This window comes from Antechinus flavipes, chromosome 5 (assembly GCF_016432865.1).
Source record: "Antechinus flavipes isolate AdamAnt ecotype Samford, QLD, Australia chromosome 5, AdamAnt_v2, whole genome shotgun sequence".
Lineage (NCBI taxonomy): Eukaryota > Metazoa > Chordata > Mammalia > Dasyuromorphia > Dasyuridae > Antechinus > Antechinus flavipes.
This window is the reverse complement of record NC_067402.1, coordinates 208502689-208516244: the sequence shown is the minus strand read 5'-3', so window position 1 is coordinate 208516244 and position 13556 is coordinate 208502689.

The following is a 13556-nucleotide window of genomic DNA, read 5'->3' as shown; positions in this document are numbered from 1 at the left end:
GACCTCCATGGTTTTCTATTCATCCAGGGCAATCTCCAGGTATCCTGATCTATGGCTCCAGTTGTTATGAAGTTTTTACTAATATCAAATCTAAAATGATCTTTTGTACAACATCCATTCATTGCTATTGGTTCTACCCTCTAGGAGTAAATTAATCTACTCCTACAACTGTGACATGATAAGTCACTTAAATACTTGAGTATAGCTATCATTCCCTCCCAGAATCTTATTTCCTCCTACTTAACCATATATCCATTTCCTTCAACTTCATATGTCTTAGACTTAAGGCTATCACTAATCTGATTATCTTCCTATAAACTCTCTTCTCCTTATCAATGTCCTTTTTGACACAAAACTAACCACAACATTCCAAATAAGATCTGATGAGGAAAACAAAAAACAAAAAACAAACAAAAAAGATCTGATAAGGGCAGAAAGTACAGTAGTGTAACTATTATTCTCAGTATAGTCCAAAATAATTTTAGCTTCTACCATATCACACTGTTGAATCATATTGAGCTTGCAGTCTAGTAAAACTGCCAGACCTTTTCCAGAATTAGTCTATTCACAGCTTATACTTGGAAAGTTGATCTTTTTTGGACCCAAGGACAAAACTTTTACATTTCTTCCTATAGACTTTCATCTGATAAAAAGGTTCTCATGATGCTCTGTCAAGATCTTTTTGGAATCTGATTGTCATCTACTTTATTAGCTATCTTTCAACTTTGAGTCATCTGCAAATTTGATGAGTACATAACCTGTCTCTTTATCCAAGTGATTGATTTTTTTTAAGTTAGACAACCCCCGGGACATTTCACCAAAAAATTTCTCTTGTTATTAACATTGAACCATCAATTACTATTTCTTGAATCTGATCATTTCCCCAGTTTTCACTCTATTTGATGGTGTTATCTTCTGATCCTTATCTCCCTATAAAATCTATAATAATAGTGTAAAATACTTTATCTAAAGCTTCCTAAAATCTAAGTAATTTTTTTCTATTTCCCTAATCTACTAATTTAGTAATCTCATCCAAAAAAAGGAAATGAGAATCTTCTGGCATGAGCTGTTCTGAGTAAAGCCATGCTGGTTCGTTTCATTGTATATTTTTATTTTTACATCAGAGTTATTTCCAGATTGAGGAAGAACTGTGTAGTAGATAGAGTTGGCCCCAATCAGGAATACTGAGTTCACAAACTGCCTCTAGCATATATTGACTGTGTGTATGAGACACTGGACAAATCACTAACCTCTCAGTCCCCTGAGGCTCTTCAAACTTGTGTAAAAGGAATTTCTTCCCATAAAGATCCCAATATCAATGAAATCACAACTCTGGTTATCCTACCAAAAAAAGTTTTATATATATATATATACACATGTGTGCATGTATATGTAATGGGCTGTGTCCTACTGGATACACACACACACACACACACACACACACACATATACCCTACACACAACATACTAGACATTGGAGCTACACTGAATGAAGGAAAAAAATAATCAGTGGAGTGACCAAGCCTGACAGTATGTCATAGATTCTGATGTATAGAGCCTTATCTCTCTCAGGAAAAAGGAAGATATATTTCATTATTAGACATCTATTTTCCCCCAATTGATGCCAAATGATTGCAAAAAATCAGTTCTGAACTGAAATTAAAATATTTTTTAAAAAGACAGAAAATTAATTCTTCCAGTATCATCCTGAACTTCCTCTTAAGTAGGTTGTTATTCAATACTTTCAGTCATACCCAATTCTTTGTGATGCCATTTGGAGTTTTCTTGACAGAGATGCTGAAATTATTTGCCATTTCATCCTCCAGCTTATTTTACAGATGAGGTACGAGGGTTAACTGGTTTGGCCAGGGTCACATAGCTAGTAAATGTCTAAACTCACATTTGAACTCAGGTCTGGTGCTCTATCCTATGTCACTACCTTGCTTCCTTGACTAGAGACTTATTCCAAATTAAAAAAAAAAAAAAAACAGTCTGTATCTATAAAATGTCCTCCTATCCCCCCCATCCAAAAAAAAATTATAGATTTAGCAAAGTTAGTTGACTATTCCATCCAGCTGTGTTTTGAAAATCAACTATTCAATGTCATTTTTAAAAATGAAAAATAAAGTAAGGAAGTCCTTTGAAATGAGAACGCTTGGCTATCTAGCCTGCTCCAGGGAAGGTTTGTAATTCAACTCAACAAACATTTTTAAGTGCTTCTATGTGTAAGGCATTGTGCTAGACTCTGGGGACCTAGAGTAAAAAATGTGAAATGATACTTGCCTTCTAGGAATGTATATTCTATTAGAGAATACAACAATTATATAGATAAGTAGATAGAAGATGAGGAAGAATTGCCCTTATTGATCAGAGAAAGACTCCTGAAGGAGATGACATTTGGGCTGAACCTTGAAAGATGGTTGAGGTAAGAGGGAAGTGCATTTCAGACTATACAAGGGTAAAGAAACAAGAGAAGGAATACTGAGATAATATTATTCTCTTTAGGTTCATACTGTGAATTAAAAATGACAATATCTATTTCCAACATGGAATAAGTTATAGAGAAAAGGTAAGTAGTGAGAAAAGAGGAAGAAACTGGACAAGTTCCTATAGATGTGTATAATTTTTGAGTAGAAATTTTCTAGCCCAACTTCCAACACCACTAATAAGAACCCTTTACAAGGAAGAGTTCCTCCATTCCTTCAAGTCTTAACAGTGATTTCTTTTGAAGTGAATTCCCAGAACATTGGATACATCCACAATCAAATATAAGTTCAAAAACCATTTCAAAGTCAAAAATAGATAAATTTATTTTGAGAATGCTTATGTTTCAGCTGTCTTTCATTAGGATAGAAAATTGAGCTTGCTTCCTTTATAGAAATAATTCAGACAATAGCTGTGAAAATAACATTTTCAATTATCTAATTATTCTTTGAGACTTAAATGTCCATCGTCACCAACCTTGGCTGTGAAGTGTAATTGATTTCCTTTCCTGGCTGGAAATCTTCTAAATGCTGCTTTTTTTTTTTTCATTCCAAATGAAAAAAGGGAAATTTTCAATTGATCCTTCAAACCACAGCAGTACTTAGAGCTTATTCATTTTAAAGCTTTTCTGTTGCTTTGGCTGCAGAAATAATCATGCATTTGTTAAACTGAAATATTGCCCTATCTCTCTGCTTTCTATTTTTTCCTTCCAATTCTTAATACTCTTTTTACAGGAAATGAAGCAAATCAATAGGGAGTCCAATTAGATTCACTATAAGAAAACAAGTAGATAAAAATAAGATTAGTCTTTAAATCACTTCACTTCAAACTATCTACCTTATATGAAATTCTTCACGACAAGAAAAAAAAGGAGAGAAAAAGACTCAGGGACTTAAAGACACAAAGAATGATATTTAAGCTTGGAATGGGTTATTGTTTTTAAACATCCATGTCTACCTGGCCCAAGATTCCTGGAATAACAGAGCCAGAATTGTTTTGTTTTGTTTTATTTTGTTTGGAGGAAGGGGAGGTCTCTACTGGGTAAATGTAATGAAGAATGTTAAAAAGATAGTTCCCCAAAGCTCCTTTTAATCCACTTAAGGAAGCTCCAGATGTAGTATCCAAAGTGAAAGAAATGTGTCCCTCAAGAGTCAGAGCTCTTCAGAGCATTTTTTTTTTGGACTTGTCTGGAAGTAGAAGACAATTATATGATATTATGTTCAATCAATTCATTGCTCAGTCATGCTACCACCTGTCGGAAGATACATATGGACTGTATATAAACTGAGATCTTGGAGGGTGAGGGAGAGGGTGGTCCTGGGTTAGAGATCTCAAACCTCTCTGGAAGGGTCTCACCCTCCTGTTCATAGGTGAAAGTCCTCAGATAAGTAATCTCATTTAATTGGAGATCTTGGCCTGGGGCATGGTCACCACCCTTTATTGGAAGGCCCCCAGGCAAGGAGACCCAATTTAATTACACTATGTGCTCAAACCTTTGCAAAAGTCCCAACTGGAGTTTGCCCACTGATGAAGCTATTTCTCTTCTCAGCATAATAAACCCATTCTTGCCACAAACATTGAGCCTGCATTCATTGGGGTTTGTGAATTCTTTAGCAAAGCCTGCAGACCGGCCAGGGGATCCCATTGCTGTCAGGGAATCTCTCAGCCCTAGTTTCTCACACCTCAACAGACTGGAAGCTTTCTGCTGAAGCTCAGGTAAAGTCACCAAGAGCTACCAAGAAATTTGAAAGCCGTGTATCAACTCTCCTGATGGACTACTACATTACTCACTTCTTGGGGTTCATGATTGTTGGAGAAATTATTTCCATGTTTAGGATGAGGAATTAACAGCGTGAAGACATTCTCATGGGAAAATAGTCTTTATTATGATTTGAGGTTTTATAATAAGAAATAAAGCTACAGCTAAAAGTTGCAGTTGATTGTCCCCTTCTATTTCCCATTACCTCTTAATTAGCATTTAAGTACTTCTTTTAAAGATTATGAAGGCTTTGAATTTATTATTTATTATTTTTATTGACTTGTATTTTTTTGTTTCTGGGTTAGATTTCCACATTTAGAAAGTAAGTCTGAACTCCCCCAAACAATGGAAGAAAAGGTCAAACTTTAGGGTGGGGGGCTTCAGGGGCTTCTGCATTTAGGGACCTATTTAATCTTATGTTTCACAGTTTATGCTTTGCAGTTCTTTGCTGACAAATAGCTTGTCAGATGGAAGATGCCCTTTCTTATGAGATCGTAATAAACCCCTTTTTGCTTTTTCTTTCTCTGTTTTTGTGGACATTACAGTCTCACACGTTTAGGAAATAGTACATCAAGTCCTTAAATGGTGCACATTTTCTTAAGGATTATTCCTTTTCCCTGGAAAATTGGGATCTCTCTGCCCCACCTCTTAGCTTCTTTGATTTTCATTGAGATTCAACTCAAATCCCATTTTTGATACGCCAAATATTCATACCTTCCTCACCCAAATTACTTTACATCTACTCTTACATAATTTGTTTGTATCTAGTTACTTACATATTGTATCATACCTTCCTCCATCAGAAATAAAGAAGCTTTTTGCTTCTCTTTCTAACCGCAGCAATTAGCACAGTGAAAACACTAAATAAATGTTTGTTGATTGACTGCTAAAAACAGATAGTTAATTTTCTTTAAAAATATAAATTTGGGGTGCTTTTCTTTCTTGAAGAAGCTAAAAATTGTGAATGTAGAACATTCTATAACCTTCAAACTTAGTTTGGGTTGTTTAATTTCCTTTTTAGTTTTCCTTCCTATTTTCTCTCTCTTTCCTACTGATCATTTGTATCTACTTGTCTGACAGAATGCCCTTAACTAGACAAGTAGACAACCAATACATTTAACTAGTATAAGAGGATGAGTTCCGATGTGAAATGACATACAAAGGGCCAACCAAACTCATTGGTAGATAATTCTTTAGCTACTTTATTTGTTTTCATAGTTAATCTCATTATTACAAACTCTCTAGTAATCCTGGGGCATGTTCAAATATTTACTTATTAATTGCTAAAAATTTTATCAAATAATTGTTTTTTTATATTTCTCAATAGAGCAACTAAGCTCTGAACCCTCATCACAATCCAATAAATATTATTTATGTGGCAAACTAAAAAAAAAAAAAAAAAAAACTTCCTTTCCATAAGCAGTATAATTCAAGGCCCTGAAGGAATGACCAGAGAATTTGAATTTTGGTGAAATACAAATCTTGAAGATTGTAGAAGGTGGAGCATGATGAAAATGGGCAAGAGTGGGTGAATTGCTACAGCAGAGAGAACATTAGACAACCTGTGGAGAATTCAAGGAAATGACCTTTGAAAAAGTGTTGACAAAATGTTGAGGCACATAAAAATAATACCTATCCTGGTGTTTTTCTAAAACAATGGACATAATAATTCTCCCATTCTTTTCCTTAGGCAGACCAGAGTCTTGTTTTCATGGTGGTGGTGCAGTAAATAGAATACTGGACCTGGAATCTAGAAGACCTGAGTTCACAGCCAATCTCAGACATTTACTATGAGCAAATCATTCAACTTCATTTGCCTTGCCTTATAAAAATAGAAAAAATAATAGAGTCTACCTTCCAGGCTTGTTATGAGAATCAAATTAGATAATATTTGTAAAAGTTCTTAGCTATGCAAGAAGACACTATCTGAATCCAGAGAAAGAACTGATAAAAGGAAATATGAATAGAATACATTTACTTCTATACATACTTGTGTCTAATGATAGCCATCTCTAGGGTGGGAGAAGGAAGGAAGATAGAGGAAAAAAGAGGGGGAAAATTTACATGATAATTTTATTATATATTTAAAAGGAATACCAAATTATGCATAATAGATTTGCAGTTTCATGTGCAATCTTCTTTTATTTAATTATACTATATCATGGAAACACTTGCTTTATTCAATAAATTTTAAAAAAAAAATTTTTTTTAAAGGACCTAAGAGCAGGTAGGTGGTGTAATGGATAGAGCACCAACCCTGAAATCAGGAGGACCTGAATTCAAATCTGACCTCAGACACTTAACACTTCCTAGCTGTATGACCCTGGGCAAGTCACTTACCCCCAATTGTCTCAGCCATATAAACAAACAAACAAACAAACAAATAGATAGATAGATAAATAAATAAATGAAATAAAAGGACTTTGCACAGTCCTCGGCCCATTGTAGATGCTAATATATATGCTTATACTCTTTCCTTCTCTTCTTCTATTCTGGAAACTGAAAAGGAAAGAGTAAAAAAATGGAGCACATACAGAGGGAAATAACCAGGAGAGCAAAGAAATTAGGGACCTCACCATGTGAGAATCCATCAATGAAACCAAGTATGTTTATCCTAGATAAGACATGATGAGAGTAATAAAATCATTGTTTTCAAATACTTCAAAGACTAGGAAGCAGAAGAACTAAACATGCTCTTTGTTACCTTTTTTGTGAAAGCATTCAAACATCAGAAGTTGACAACAGCTACAATTCAAGGCTTGATTTATTGTTTTGTTAATTCTCCAGATCTGAGAAAGTAATAGAGAAATGTTGACAATACAAATCAAACTTAAAACTACAAGGGGCAGCTAGGTGATGCAGTAAATAGATCACTGACTTTAGAGTCAAAAGCACTTGAGTTCAAATCCAGCCTTAGACACTTTTAGCTGTGTGACACTAAAGAAGTCATTTAATCCCAATTGCCTCCAAAAACAAAACAAAACTTAAAACTGTATTGTGTGAGGAATGGATCCAAAATGGCGGAGAGCACACAGGACATTGCCTGAGCTCTTTCTAGCTTACTTTAGAATCAGCACCAGATCAAGCCTCTGAATGGATTTAGGAGTAAGAGAATCCACAAACATCCAGAGTGTACTAATTTTCCAGCTTCAGATATCTTGGAAGGACTTCAGGAAAGGTCTATCTCAATTGGGTAGGAGAGAACACAACCTGGAGTAGTAGTGGCTTGGGGAGATCCAGGGTGGGGAGGTTTTGTGCAGGGAATCTAGTGGGAGGCTCTTAGCCAAAATACAGCTGCATTGGTTACTCTGTCCTGGTTCAGAAGGTAAGATCAGCAGACCAGCTGTGAGACCTCCAATGCAACTACAGAAGGCAAATTGTGAGCCCCCAAATCCCAGGCAGAACTTGGCCAGGACCACCCAATGCAGTGGAGAAACCTGCAGAACCAGCACCAGCATAGTCAGTGAGAAGCCCCTGTCACCCTGCAGAAGAAGCTCCGGACAATCTCCTCTGGGTACTAAGAGCAGACCTCAACCTTTAAAAAATAAGCAATAAGAGCTCTGACCATAGGGAGCTACTACAGAAACAGAGAAGACCAGAAAACAAATCCCAAAAGGGAACAGCAAATGCAAAATGCCTGCAATTGAATCCTCAAAGGGGGATATGAACTGATCTCCAATTCGAAAGGCTCTTTTAGAAGAGTTCAAAAAAGATCTAAAAAGAGAGATAGAAGAAAAACAAGGGGAAGAGGGGAAAAGCGGAGGAAGCAGCTAAGTGGCACAATGGATAGAGCACCAGCCCTGAAGTCAGGAGAACCTGAGTTCAAGTGTGCTCTCAGATACTTAACACTTCCTAGGCAACTCCAATTGCCTTAGCAAAAAGAAAAAAGAAAGAAAAAAGAAAGAAAAAAGAAAAACAGGGGAAAGAAATGAGAGCATTGCAGGAGAATTATGAAAGTTTGGGGGAGAGGAAGTCAACACCTTAAAAAAAGAAGCACAGAAATTGACTGAAGAAAATAACTCCTTAAAAAATAAATTTGATGGAATGGGGAAAATATACAGAAGAAAACAATTCCTTAAAAAAATAGAATTGGTGAAATTGGGGAGGAAGGGGGGAGAAATCTGAACAAAACAGCTCCTTTAAAAGCACATTTGGCCAAATACAAAAAAAAAAAAAAAAAAAAGGTAAAAAAGCTAACTGAAGAAAATAATTCAATTAAAAATTAGAATTGGACAAATGGAAGTGAATGACACAATGAGAAAGCAAGAATCAGTCAAATAAAATCAAAAAAAGAAAAAGAAAAAAGAAAAGAAAGAAAATATAAAATATCTCATTGGAAAAACAACTGACTTAGAAAATAGATCCGGTAGAGAGAATCTAAGAATTACTGGATTACCTGAAAACCATGATGATTAAAAAAAGAGAGAGAGAGAGTCTAGACAACATCTTTCAAGAAATCATCAAGAAAAACTGCCCTGATATCCTGGAATCAAAGGGTAAAATAGTAACTGAAAGAATCCACTGATCACCTCCTGAAAGAGACCCCAAAATGAAAATTCTAAGGAATAGTGTAGCTAAATTCCATAATTATCAAATCAAGGAGAAAATACTGCAAGCAGCCAGAAAGAAACAAATACAATTGTGTGTATTTTTCCCCCAGAGAGCCAGAAGTTAAATATTTGTCGGCATGCCAATGAGTATAAAGAAAAAATTTTGAGCAATACAGATTTCACAAAGTTGAATGGATTACCTCAGGAGGTAATAGGTACCTCCTCATTTGAATTTTATATTAGAGAGTGAATGATTAATTTTTTACTGTTTTCAGTCATAGATTGGATATAGCAGCTTCTCAGAGTCCCTCCCAAATCAGAGGCTGTAATTCTGGAAAACCATTTATTTCCCAGTGTAGCTTTGGTACTCAATTCAGAGATCTATGGGTATCTTTTAATAAATATTGTTGAGTGATTGTATTTCTTGAAGATTATCCTAATCTCATGGGAAGGGATTTCTGGCGTCTAAACTTTAAGAGAATTATATATGAATCTAATTTCATCACAATTATGTATTTATCTCCTTTACTTCAGAAGTTTCCTGTTAAGGCCATTGTGGGGAATGGAAGAAATCAAAGTCAGAAACAGTGATCCTGTTGGAGATCAACCTATAACCTATGTGAAGGACCTTAACAGAATATATTTTGCTATCATGAATTATGCTAGATCCACAACTTGTTAGTTGATAGTTTGGCTGTGGATCCTATGGAACAAAAGAGAATTCTATTCACCAGCACTGATGAGAAAGAAGCACCAGAAAAACAATAATATTAAATGAATAATAAATAATTTATGGGTATATGATACTGAATAATTCATGGGTTGTTGTTCAATTATATTTCATGACCTATCTGGAATTTTTTTGGTAAGGATACTGGGGTGGCTTGCCATTTCCTTCTCCAGCTTATTTTAGAGATAAGGAAACTAAAGTAAACAAAATTAAGTGTCTTGCCCAGAATCACACAGCGAGTAAGTGTTTGAGGCCAGATTTGAACTCAGGAACATGGTCTTCTTGACTCTAATCCTGACACTTTATCCATTATGACTCTACCTACTATAGATCTGATCAAAGACTGGTCCTTTGGCAAAAATTAAAAGAGCACTAGGTACTCTAGTACCTTAGAAGAAATGTGTTTGGGTTTCACTCCCCTATTTATTAGTGATATGATCTTGGATAAATCATTCTCTCTAAGTTTCTGTTTTCTCATGAAAATGAAAAAATAATATTTAAACTACCTGTTGAATAAAGTTTTTATCAGGACTGAATGAAGTAGAATGTAAATTCCTTCATTTGTTTCCTCAACACTTAGCACAATGCCAAGCAAATGGCTAATAAGAAGAGCTAGAAGTTATCTAGTGCTTTGAGGCTATATAAATATTACCTCATTTTATCCTCATAACAATTTTTATCACTCCCACATTTTACAAATGAGGAAATAGAGAGAGACAGGTTAAGTAACTTGCCTAGATCATATAACTACTAAGTGTCTGAGATTGAATTTGAACTCAAGTCTTCCTGACTCTGGATCTAGCACTCCATATAATTAATAACTAAGACCCCTGTAGTCCCTTAGTTATCTCCAAAAAAATTGCATTCTGATGTAGTTCAACTCATTAATCTGAGCCAGATGCCTCTTGCTATGATCACAGTACATTACTAGGGAAACTACTGTTCTCCATTCTGGCTTAGTGAGAATTCTTTGTGTCTAAGGCCACATTACCACCATATTCTGACTAACAAGTTGCCAAAGGATCCAACTCTCATTCTTGACTCAGTGCAACATCTTGGCTAAAAGAACAGTAATTTGTTTCAGTTATGGACATCCAAACCAAATTCGGCAAACAGACTCAGAAAAGACAAGACCTTTGAAGTTAGAGAACTTGACTTTGACTCTTAGCTCCACGATCTTGGGTATGACTTTGGGCATGCTGTCTAAGCTCTTTAGGTCTACTTTCTCATTTGTAAAATGGAGGATTTGGCTCTAAACCATCTCTAAGATCTTTTTAAGCTCTAAATCCTATAACACTATGATTTAGGAAGGCCACATTCATTGTCTTCAAATACTGGAAGAATTCTCAACTGCAAGAGAGTCTACATACAAGAGTAATGATTACAACAAGGGAAATAACATTAATATTCAAGTAAACTCAAACTAAATTCAATGACCAAGATTGATCTTAGAAACCAAAACGATGGCTTACAACTGGGTGGAAAGGTAGGGAACAGAAGAAAGAAGTGCAGTCAGATTTCTATATTAGATGGTTTGGTTTAACTCTTTTTTGTTATTTTTGTTACAAGGGAGGGTTCAATCATGGGAGAGGAATATCAGAAAATAGTTATAGAATTAAGGGTTTAAAATTTAAAAGGAACCTTAGAAGTTACTGAGTCCAATCCCCTCATTTTAAAAACTGAGTCCTAGAGGAAGAAGTGTCTTGACCTTGATCACAAAAGTAGTGTCTCAGGCAGGAATTAATAAAAATTTGTTTCATGTTGTTTTGAAGAGGTGTTAGAATTATTCTGCTATGCCCTAGAACAAAAGACTTAATAACCAATGATTAGAACTTTGAGAAAAGCAAATCTAGAAGTTAAAGAAGAACTAATCTCCTAACACTCCTTAGAATTGCCCAAGATTTCATAGACTACGCATAGACATGATCTCCCTTACTGGGAAGAAATCAAGAAGAGAGGTTATATAACTTCTCCAAGACTATATTCTTGAGAGGACTGAAGAACCTATAGGTAGGGTGGATTGTTGAGCAATGTGTTTGGTACAGACATGGAATAAAGCCACAATGACCTCTAAGATTCCTTCCTATACTGAGATTTGATCACATCTCACACCCACACTTACCATCCCTCCTAATCCACAATTCTCAGAAACACCCTCACTATCCATCCTGGAAATCCCCAATTTTATGGGCTAATAAGCACTTTAGCAACCACTCATCATTATTATCTATTTACTCATTCTCTCTTTTGTATGCATTCAAGGAAGGTGTTTCTGCAGTGAGTATGACTTTCCTGAGTCAGAATGGTTCACGATTTCTGTCTCAGGTCTTTGTGATCAAAATCAAGTTCCTGCCAAATATTCTAATCAGTTTTTACTCTAGTCTTCATCCTTCTTTATAAGGAATGGTCTCCAAAACTGTTAGGAGTAAAGGATAGTTCCCTATGGATTGTTTCAAAGAGATCTTGAGGGGTGCATGATCTATCCATGTGAAAGGAGTATGTAGTATATATATATATATATATATATATACACATACCTCATCTTTCCATCAGTGTTCAATACAGCATCATAAATTATGGAAGTCAGGAGAACTTTAGTGGAATGCACAGCCATTGTGTATGGGAACCAGATCTGACAAGATGCAATCAGAGCAACTCAGTTTGCTATTCGACATTATGCAGTTGTCTAAGGGTACGAGGGGATCTCTTAAGGCTTGTACAACTAGATGTTCCCTCCCTCCTCTGAAAAGCTAAAATTAGGTTTAGCTTCATTCTTTTATGGTCCATTGATTGTTTCATTTTAAATTATTTTAACTACTTACTCTGGGTAAACTGAGCTGAATACCATCATCCTTCCCTCCCTAACAAAAAAAAAGAAAAAAGTTTGTAGAGGATGTCATATAATCTGATTAAAAGGAATCTCCCTGCTGTACACTGAGGGGAAGACATGGAAATTACCCTGAGTTCACTGCTATTAAATAATTTGCATAGGCTTGCATATGCTATAGATCAACACAGCATATGTTCTTTAAATTTAATGAAATAATTTTCTCTCTCTAAAGACTGGGTTAGAATCTCTGTGCTTTCCTATCTGTCTCTTTCTCTTCCCATCTGTTTCTTTCAAATGTTATTTCATAGGAAGGATATGGATTGATGTGTAGCTTTCCGAAAATATGCTAACAATCTGCATACTGGCAGGGCTGGGAGGTCTTGGAACTGCCTTACTGAGGATTCCTCCCCCCACCTTTTCAATCACAGATAATTAAAGGCTCCTTTTACAATCCTTCAAATGGCTGATCTCAATGCCTTCTGAGCCTTCACTGAGCAATTAAAACTTATCCTCTGGCTCCCCTTCTTCAATGATGTTTTCCATCATAATGAAAATAACATCATCAAGCAACCCTGAAACTCAGTGGAAAGGTGATGTTGTTTGAGTTGTTGCAGGTAACTTTTGAGGGCATTGTAAAAATTAGTAGTAAGCAGCATTGTGATCATCAAAAACATTTGGGTGCCTGCTCACCAAGGTACAAAGCCCTCGGCAAACGTTGGCTGCTGTCCATTTTTCCCCCCATTTCACAGATAGAGAAAATGAAACCCAGATAGAGGAACGAAGCTCATTAGTGGCCCCCCCAAAAAAAAAATTAGCTCCATGTCTTTTGTATTCTCTGTGGATGCTATCTACATTCACCGGGGTTTTTGTTTTTTTTCTATAATATTTTAACAGATCTCATGCTCTGTTGTAATGTAGCCAACAGAGGAATTCTAGTGAATTCCCCCACAAAATTACATTAGGATCAAATGTGATCCTTATAAACACTATCCAGATGTTTGGGATGAATGGGATATAACTCTTTAAGCCCCAAATTACAGCATAATAAATGCAAACATAAGGATCTGCCAATGCATCTGAACTCCTTATTGGAAACCAGGTCTGACCTGAGTTTAACTCTACGAGGAACTAAGAGTTTCCCCACTTGGATAGTGATGATGGATCCAAGAGCTGTGTGAGTGCTATATTACAGTGAATTTTATC